Consider the following 10,624-nt stretch of genomic DNA (forward strand, 5'->3'; position numbering starts at 1 on the left):
GTTGTGATAGATAGAAACATTCTAAAAAAAATCACTTTTATGCATATGAATCTTTATAAATGCAAATCCTATTGACTTTAACATTCAATTTGTGAGCAAGCTTGAAAGGTTTGAAATTGCACTTGAAAATACCTTCTTTTTAGCAGTCAACAATAAATATTTTCCAAGCAGTCAATGACATTAGGATGAAGTCATAGTCAAACAACAATTCAGTGCATAAAGATTAAACATAGATTTCTATTCACAGTTGGTAATGTTATCATCTCTCTAAGGTGGCAAATAAGAAAACTTTGACATCATTTTTGCTGTCTATCCCTGGCAAAAAACTCACCTGATATGTAATGTGCACCAAATACATGCTCGTTAAACTACACATATTGCCACTTGTTAAATCACTAATTCATTCAAGAAATATCTCTGATCACTTGCTTTTTGCCAGTTTCTTGAGGAAAAATTATAACTGCTTTCTACTTCCTAATCCTTGTCCCCGTACTTTCTTTTTAATATTTTTTTCTCACTATAAAATGACTCCATTATCTTCAGCTTGGCTGCTAGTACCTCATTTTCACTTGATTTTCCATTTCCAGGATCGAGTACCTTTTCATCTATCTGGCTATTATTTTCAAAGCTGCCTTCTTCATCTGTCACACTGACCCATCTTTCCTTACCCAAGCCTTTTATCAATTTTCCACTGTATCGAATACCAAGTCTGCAATATTCTCATTATTCCTAAAGCTATTCACTAGGAAGATCGATATAGTTTCCCTTTTCGATCTTCTCTTCTCTCAGTCTCTTTTTTCTGCCTTGATTTTTCCTTCTTGGATGTGTCACATTGAAAATGTTAACACTTTTCATTCTTTTGCAAAGCACAATTTATCTTGGCATATCTTACTATTCTAGCATATAACCTTATATAGATAATTTAAACAACTTGTGAAATTCCATTGTTTTCGCTAAACCTTTATAGACTATTCAAATTAGTAATAGGTTGTAATTATTCCAACCAATCAAAATAATGAGATTTCCTTTTATTATGACATGATCTCTCCTGTAGTAATGGAGAGCACTCACCCTAAATTGTGTTACACAGAACATCTTACATTTACTTCAATTTTGGTGTAGAAATTTATTCTATTGTCTATACATCTTATAATTTTCCATGTCTGTACTACCTCTCTGAAGTCTGACACTATTTAAATAAATTTCTCTGAAACATAGGCTATATATACAATTACATACTTAATTTTGACTGCTTCTGTTATTTGTTAGCTATTCTTAAAAAAAGGATATAACTGGATACTCAAACTGTATATTGAAAAGAGCTCAGAAATTGGTCCAGTGACACTTTATTAAAAAAAAATAATAATGCAGATTACCTTTTTGAGAGGAGAGAGGGAGCCAGTAGTTTATCCATAAACAATAAAGCTCTTTCCATTGCAACTGATAATTTTTTATTTTTCTTCTCTAAAGCTGTGGTTCTCATACTTTAATATGTATAAGAAAAACACAGAGCTTGTACAAATGACATAGTTCCAAACCCTAGCAGTAGCAATTTTAATTCACTTATCATGGGATGGATCCCAATGATCCACAATTTCCAATTAAAAATTTAGCTCTATTATAGATTGGATGTTTATGTCCCTCCAATATTCATATGATGAAGCCTTCACATGTAATGTGATGGTGTTTAGAGGTGAGACCTTTGGGAGATACTTAGGTTTAGATGAGGACATGAGGGTGGGGCCTCCATCATTGCATCAGTGATCTTCTAAGAAGGGGAAGAGAGAATTAAACTCTCTCTCTCATTGTGCATGTACCAGGAAAGGCCATGTGAAGACAGCGAAAAGGTGGTGCTCTACAAGTCGGGAAGAGAGCTCTCAACAGAACCCAAACCCTATAGGACCTTAATTTTGGGGCTTTCCAGCTTCTAGGACTGTAGAAAATAAATTTGTGTTGTTTAAGCTGCTCAGTCTATGGTATTTTGTTATGGCAGCTCTAGCAGACTAAGACAGCTTCTTATTATGCTTTCTGATAATTTTTTTTTTATTATATTAGCCCATGTCACAAGGTTGATTTATCCCATTATTTCCCTGTTTAAAAAAAAAAAAACAACAACTAGAATTGTTACACATATTTCTTATGTGTAACACTGCATTGTCATTTGGATAGTGATTTCATATTGTATCATTTTATCTTTTTATTGGAATTTTGTTAAAAATATGAGGCTTTCAAATTTTCTGATTCATACATTCTGTGGGAGACATTGATCTCCTGAAATGCAGTGCTTTATTTTGACCTTTTTACAATTTTGAAATGAAATTGGCTGTTAGTAGTATTGTATCATTTTATAAATTCAAAACCATCTTTGTAAGAGTTACCAGGGACACTTTGTAAGTGTTACCAGGGCCACTTGAATATGATATGCAACAAATAGCAACTTCAGAAATAACTAGTTCTTCTTGATATTGAACAGGAGTGTCAAGCTATGTGGAAATTAAACATTATTTTAGCAGAAAGATAACACTAGAGGATCATTTAAAAATGTTTTTCAACACAGTTTACAGAAACTAGTTTTCCTCTCCTCCTCATATGCCACTTCCTTTAATACTTCACAGAGGAGGTAATTTTCTCATTCACTCCCTTTAAGGCACTATCTTCCTTAGCAACTAAACTGTACCAATCATTCTCACCTCTTTTTATTTCAACTTTTAAAATTTTCTCAATCTCCCGTAGCCAAAGAATTGTAGCTTAAACAAGTGTTTATCAGAAATTAAGAGACTTTATGACATGCTTTCTACTTAGAATTTTTTTTTATACTGGATATATGAGTGTATATAATTTTATTTTTAGAAGGAAATTTTAATTTCTACATAGTTCTAAATTATATTTCTTTTTAAAAACTTTATGGAGGACAGGGATGACAATATGGCATATAAAGTGTAACCTTTGCTTAAACACCATCATTTCTGCTTTGGTGTTATGTAGCACATTCAAAAAGGCACATGCCTTGACAAGTCACAGATCTGGAACGGAGAGCTGGTTTGTACAAATCTGGGCTTTAGGAATTTTGTCGTCAATAGTTATCTGAAGACAAAGATTATCTCTTGTAAGAACTTAAAAGTACTGAAAGGTTTTTCTACTCGTGGCTTAAGAAAGAAAACACATGAATACAGAAAAGAATGGACAAATTTATATAGAGGATTTCATAAAGTTAGTATATGCTAATAATATAGAACATTATAAATATTTCAGTGGAATTCTAATATAAATTTTTAATTCTTAATATACACTGGTGAAAAGTCATAGCCAACTAATCCTTGGGAATTTACTTTAGTCTGGTTTGATCCCAGCGTCATTTTCTCTACGTTTGTCTAAATTCTGCTGATTTTCTTTTATATATAGATACTATCATGAATGAAAAGGTCATCAAATTTCGAGGCAGGACTGCCTGACCTTGGCAGTGTGTGGTCTTTGATAGTTGCTAATTATTCTACTTTAGCTTCTTCATCCCTTTTGAGCTGTAGTTTCTTTATATGTTTAATGGAATTAAGATTATTTTAGTTCCATTAAACATTTTAGGGGTACAGTTGACACAAAATTATGTCACACGGAATGCTCAGCACATAGCTGGCTCTTAGTGAATGGTCGCTGCTAATTATGGTGAAGTTGGTGATGATCTATAACTTTTCATTTTTATATGTTTGTTTCTCTAAATTAAGTCCTGACCTCAGAAAGTAATGTTCTCCATAAATTTCAGGGTTAAAAAAATAAAACTTCTTCAATTGTTTTTTTCTTTTAATGTTCTCTGCCAAATGCCTCCCAAATATTATCCAAGGTGTTCTTTTCCTCTGATGCCTCTGTGATCAACTTTTGGCTTAGTAGTTGGGTAAGGTAAATTGCACTGGTATGGTTTGAATGAAAAGAGTGTCTTCCAATGGTTGAAACTCAGATGGAAGGCATCTCACATATATGCAAATATGGCTTCCCTGACATTTATTTTGTAACTTGATGTAACAGTCCTGGGGCTAGCCACTAGGTGCCAGTGCCATTGCCATTTTCGATAGCAGACAGAAATAGGGACAGCAAAGGGCTCAACTTGCTCTTTTGGAGATATCATTACACCTCAATTCTTCAGTAATGATTAAAAAAATTCATATTTTTGAAGAGACTGGGTTGAATTTGGTGAGGAAGTTTTACTGACAGGACTCTGGCCTGTGAGTAACTTACATTTAAAAAGGTAATATCCAGTTTTCCTTTACAAAGAGTAAAAAAGCAACAAAGTATTATTCAAGTGAAATGAGTGAATCTTTCTTTAGTTGGGATGTTTTTTCTTAAATAATATTCTCTGATTCAAAGTTTCATTTCTCCCTAGGAATATCTAATACTTTTTCCCCAAAGTCCAACTGCCTGTTAAAACTCCTGTTGCAATTTATAAACCAGGGTTCTAAGTGATGCAAGTCATTTTATATATTTATTTTTCTTTAGCAGTTCTAACAGCTGAGATTTAGTATCAGCTATGAATTTCATTACTGTAATTTTACCCCCATTCCAACTGATGCTAAATAAATGATACTATTATCCAAACTAAGTAATATTATTCTAAACTGCTTAGAAATTTTTTTCTCATCGCTTTTGCAAAATGAAGATATGACAGCAAAGTTTTAGCCATTGTCATGCTGCCATTCCTTTTTTATTCCTCCTCTACTATCTGTCACATTTATGAAAAACTGAATGACTGTGGTCTTATTCCTGAAAGTTTTTTATTTATAAAGCATCACAGCAGAATAACATTGATGTCTATTAAGAGTTAGAATACATTAAAAAGAAAATGTAATATATACATTGATTCTAAACTGATTTTTTAAAATGTACCCATCTTCAAATCGGAGTCCAGATAAAACTTGTCCCTCTCCCCAACATGATTTACCTTCAGCATATCAATTGATAGTTACCTACTTACATTTCAAAACACCTTCTTAGATGCTCTACTATTTACTTCAGAGAAAATATATGAAGAAATCCAGTTCGGTAGGACAACGACTTGCCATGACACACACACGTGTGCATCCACACACATACACATACATATATTTCATTTCCTCTTCGCTTTCTATGGCATTGTATGTATTTTGGTTCTTTGCTTCTTGGTACTCTGTAGTGACTAGATTCTTGTGGCTCTTTTTTTAAAATCTACTTTATCGAGGTATGATAGATATACAAAAAGTTGTAAATATTTAATGTATGTAACAATGTGTTTGGAGATAAGTACATCTGTGAAACCATCATCATTATCAATACCATAAACTTATCCATAACCTCCAAAATATCCTCCCACTCTCTTTGTTTTTCTTTTGTGATAGGAACATTTATAAGATCTACCCGCTTACCAAAATTTTAAGTACACAATAAAGTATTAGTTGTAGGCTCTACATTGTACAGTAGATCTCCAGAGCTTACTTTCTCGTATAACTGAACTTCTAAAGTACCCTTTGACCATCACCTCCTCATTTCCTCCTCCCCCTGGCCCCTGGTAACCATCACTCTATTCTCTGCTTCTATGAATTTCTATTTTAAATTCCACATGTGAGATCGTGCAGTATTTGTCTCTCTGCGTTTGACTCTTCACTTAGCATAATGTCCTCTAGGTCCACCTATGTTGTTATAAATAGCTGGATTTTCTTCCTTTTTAAAGTTGAATAATATTCCATTGTATGGATACACCACATTTTCTTTATGTTGATGGACATTCGGTTGTTTCCATACCCTGGCTATTGCGAATAATGCTGCAGTGAACATGAGAAGGTAGCTATCTTTTTGAGATCTGGATTTCAATTTCTTTGAATACATACCAAGAATCGAAATTGCTGGAATATATGGTAGTACTATTTTTGATTTTTTTTGAGGAAATTCCATACTCTTTTTCCATAATGACTATATTAATTTGCATTCCCATCAATGATACACAAGTTTCTCTTTTTTTTCCCACATCCTTACCAACATTTGTTATCTTTTGCTTTTTGATAATAGCCATTCTAACAGATGTGAGATGATATCTCGTTGTGTTTTGATTTTTATTTCCCTGGTAATTATTGACAATGAACACCTTTTCATGTACCTATTGGCTATTTTGTATGTCTTTGGGAAAATGTCTGTTAAGGCACTTTGCCAATTTTTTAATCAGATCATTATTACTATTATTATATCTTGCTTTTGAGTTGTGACAGTTCCTTATATATTTTGAGTTGTGAAAGTTCCTTATATATTTTGTGTATCAACTCTGTATAAGATATATACTCTGCAAACATTTTCTCCCATTCTGTTGTTTGCCTTTTCATATCGTTCATTGTGTTGGCTGATATGGCTCCTGCTGGGTCCCTAGAACTGCCTCTGGGATGTGAGTGGGGCTGGAGCTCACCATAGTGCTGCTTCCAGATCAGATTTGCAGTCTGGTCCCCATACAGCTGGCCTGCTACCAGGGAGCGGGCCTGCCTTCTGACTATCACTCTTCTTGGTCTTGGGCTCCACTAGGGTGTTGCAACCTCCTACCTAAATCCTAAAGCTCCCACAAAGTCACTTTTGCCAAATCAGTGTTTTGTGAGGGATGAGGGTGGTATACCTCCTATTCCACCATCTTGCCGACTCCATTGTCTGACCGGCTTCTTATTTTAACATTCTGATTAACCTTTAGAGCAATGTACTAACTAATGGAGATTTGACAATTTGAAGATTGTTTGAGCTCTTCGGATTTCATTTGTTTCATGTTACAGAAGGACATAATTCTCATTCCATGCAGAATTTTTGACAGTAGGTTTGCAAGAGTATTAGTTCACTTCTTGCTTTCCTTACTTCTCACTAGAATGTAAATCCTTTGTCTTATTTGTATGTATTCACGATCTATTCCAATGTCTGGAACATTGTAACTCCTTAATAAATATTTGTTAAATAAATAAATGGCATACTAACAAACATTTTTAAACCCCCAGATCCTAGGAATTTACGTGACAAGTTCCTATTAATTGCTGTTGGGTCACTAAACAATCATAGACCTACCTAGATGCTTGCTCTTAGGAATGCTAGAGATGTAACTCACACTTGCTTTAACAGGCTTGGAGAGATAAATGCTGAAGTGATGAAGTTTCTAAGGGGAAAAAAATGTCTAGAAAGCAAATTAATGTGAATTATGTATGTACCTTTGCAGGCAGAAGGAAAATGTGTTAGAATGAAAATCATAGTTGTTCAATGTCTAAATGCAAAGAAATGAAAATGTCATGAAGGAAAGAGAGAGAGAGTGGTCAATATTGTCCAATATTGCGGAGATGCCATGTGGACTTAAAAAATACCCTTAAATTTATTAATGTGGAGTTGATTAATTATTAATGAGTAGGGTGCTGAATATCATATCTAAAGTTTTGTTCTAGACTCTTCTTAACTTTAAGATCTATTCCATAGTAACCCAGGATAACTGGGTAACATCTAACTCTATTTACAAACCATGCAGACACAAAGTGATGCATAGGTTATACATCTAAGGCTGTCAACTATCCTTTACTTTCCTATAGAGACCCACATACAATTTGCAACTTGTTTCTCTAATCCCTGACTGGTCATCTTTATACACTATATCAGAACTGTCAACCTTTCAATCTTTCAAAGACATGGAATTCTTCCTGTTGTCTAATTTCTATTGAACCCATAGGCTATCAAAGGAAAATTGCACTGGACAGAGTTAAACAGGCAAGGAAGGATTCAAGACTATATATATGTTACAGAAGGACATAATTCTCATACACACACACACACACGCACACACGCACACTCTCTCTCTCTCTCTCTCTCTCTCTCTCTCTCTCTCTCTCTCTCTCTCACTCTCTCACTCTCTCACTCTCTCACTAACGGCAATTGAACGCAATTCCACTGATTGCAATTCCACTGATTCAAAAGGTGGGAGAGTTTCCAATAGGTGGGGCGAGTTAATGGAAAAGTACTAGAGGATGTGAGGCGGGGCGTCATTGGTCAAAGCGCATCAATCAGTACTTGCTAACTGGTACTTAAGTTGGGGTCCTATTCTCTCACAGAGACTGGGAAAAGGGGGCTCTATCTCATGAGATGATTATATTTCAGAAATATGGCTCCCTGATCTTGAAAAAAAATATTCCTGGGTTGTAAAATGGGCAAGAGGTTTATCTATATTTCAAAGAGGCAGATGAAGATTTGTAATTACTATCTAAAGTAAATGCTCTAAGAGAAGGGAAATTGGAAGCCCACGGTTAGCAAAAAATCTGTCTAAGATTTAGTGAAGCTGAAGGGAATATTGAAGCCATTAAGTCCATCTTGGTCAAGGCCATTCCAGTTTTTCATTGTAAAACTCTACTGGTATAGTCACAACAATGAATCCTGGTAGTGCCCTTGCACAGGATCTTACAAAAGAAAAAGCTGAATATGTATCCACTAAATATAATTGTTTATTATTGCATTTTTCATTTTATGAGATTGATTAGAAGAAGCTCGTAATTCCCCAAGAATCATACATTCTAGGGCAAGTTTTTGAAAGCTCTTATTCATTGGATGATATGATTTAGAATATTGTTTTTCTGAAAGAATTAAAGCTGTTACCCATCAGGCCTATTTCCCCCATAAATACAATTTGAAGCACAGTGCACACGGGTCTAAGTTTGGACTTTAGTGGGCTGACTGTTCAGTTATCTGCTTGTTGTTTATTGTCGACTGGGACGACATACTGAACTGCTCAGAATCTCATTGCCACAGCCCTTGACAGAGCAAAGCCTCAGGCTTTTAGGAGAATGCCACATTAATGCTTACCAAAGGAGATAGGTAGAATTCTTTGTTTTCAAGCTGAAGCAACCTACCTATATATGCTGTTGGGGAGGAAAAATAATTTTCCTTTTACCCTTCTAGATTCTTGGCTGAGACCCGCCCCCGACCTCACCCTATAATAAAAGACACGCTAACAGGAAAAAAAAAAAAAAACCCAGAGGTTTAATAACACATATGTATACCTCCTGTGTAAATGGGAGATACCCAGGAGAACTGAGTAACTCTCCAAAATTGCCCAAGCCACCCCATTAAATACCATCTCACTAAAGATAAAAAAAAAAGACTTTGGGGAGTGGGGGTGGGGAAAGGACAGTTATGGGAAGTTACCAGAACAAGCACAGTAAACAAGCTAAAGTTGTTATACAGATTTAAGACCTTGCCTTCTCCCTGGAGAAGAAATTTCCAGAGATTTAGAGTTATCCTATTCTTCCTGGTACAGACCCAGAGACACCCTTACAAATTCCTTTGTAAATGTAAATGTATCTTACAAAAGATTAACTTCTACTGAGTTTTCAGAGCTTCTTCTGTGTCTGCTGTTTCTTAAAAATAATCAGCAGAGAATAATCTTTAGGCCGAAGAGTCATATTTTGAGGTAACAAATTTTGCTCCCTTCAACACAAATCTTTCATATACACTACTGAAATTCAATACAATTTGTTTATAGTCTCTTTATATTCCTGACTTTAAAATTATTTGGAAAGTCAACATTTCCATGATTCCTGATGAGAAATACCATATGATACCCTCCCCAAGTGACGTTGAGGATGGGAGTGAGAGAGATGGGAGAAAGAAAAACAAAACAAAACAAAAAAAATTAAACTTTGTACCAGAGTTGAGAGTAAAATCTCAGTCTTTAAATATTATTCAGTAGTTGAAAGCTAGCCATACAATCATTCTCTAATTGTAGTGGCAACTGAAAAATACAGTTCAGACCTTGACATTTTTTCATGCAAAAAAAACAGCTGCAGGCTTGAGGGAGCAGTCCCAAGGATGCAATTAAACTCAGTTGCTATCTAATGTGTTCTTCACCCTTTACAACTATTACATTTCTATGTAATACATTACTTAAAGTAACAATTACACTGTGATTTAGAATGTTTTACACAAAATGCTATAATGTCAAGAATAGTATTTACATAGAAACTAAAAGGAGATGACTATTCAGATGAAAAGTTCCGGAAAATGAATATAACTTTGGTTTAACTACCATTTTAGAAAGTAAACTTAGCTTTCAGTTTTTAGATTGAGAGAAAATGCCAATTCTTTTCAAGGACATCATTCTGAATGAAATAGGAAATACAAGTTAGGATTCTGCTACTTGGAAAGTTTATGAAGGGTTCTGTGGTTTGTGTGTAGAGGATTCTGGAGCGTATAGCTTGTACCTCTCTACCAAGAAATTCTCTGTTTTTCCTTGTTTATAAATGAGTGAAAAGCCAGGGCAGGAAAATTGGAACGGAAATTACTTTTAGGTTTCTTCCACTCTATGAGCAATAGTACATGTCATGTAGGTCTTGTGATATATACTGAGAGTTTTATAAGGTTTAGTGCTCAGCACAACCTTATTAGTTAGAGATATCAATATCCACATCTTGGTTACTGTTGTGGAAACCTAGGTGCTAAAAGATAAGCGTCTGGCCCAAAACCATGTAGTTAATTTTGCGTCAGAAGTAAAATGCCTACTTGTCTGGCTCTAAAACCCATGTTGTTAGTTTCTGCCCTCTATTATCTTGCTCTAAAATCTGGAGTACTATTTCATGCATATGCATTCAATGAGATGATTTTTTTGGGG

The sequence above is a fragment of the Pteropus alecto genome, unplaced genomic scaffold (genome assembly GCF_000325575.1).
Source record: "Pteropus alecto unplaced genomic scaffold, ASM32557v1 scaffold20, whole genome shotgun sequence".
NCBI lineage: Eukaryota > Metazoa > Chordata > Mammalia > Chiroptera > Pteropodidae > Pteropus > Pteropus alecto.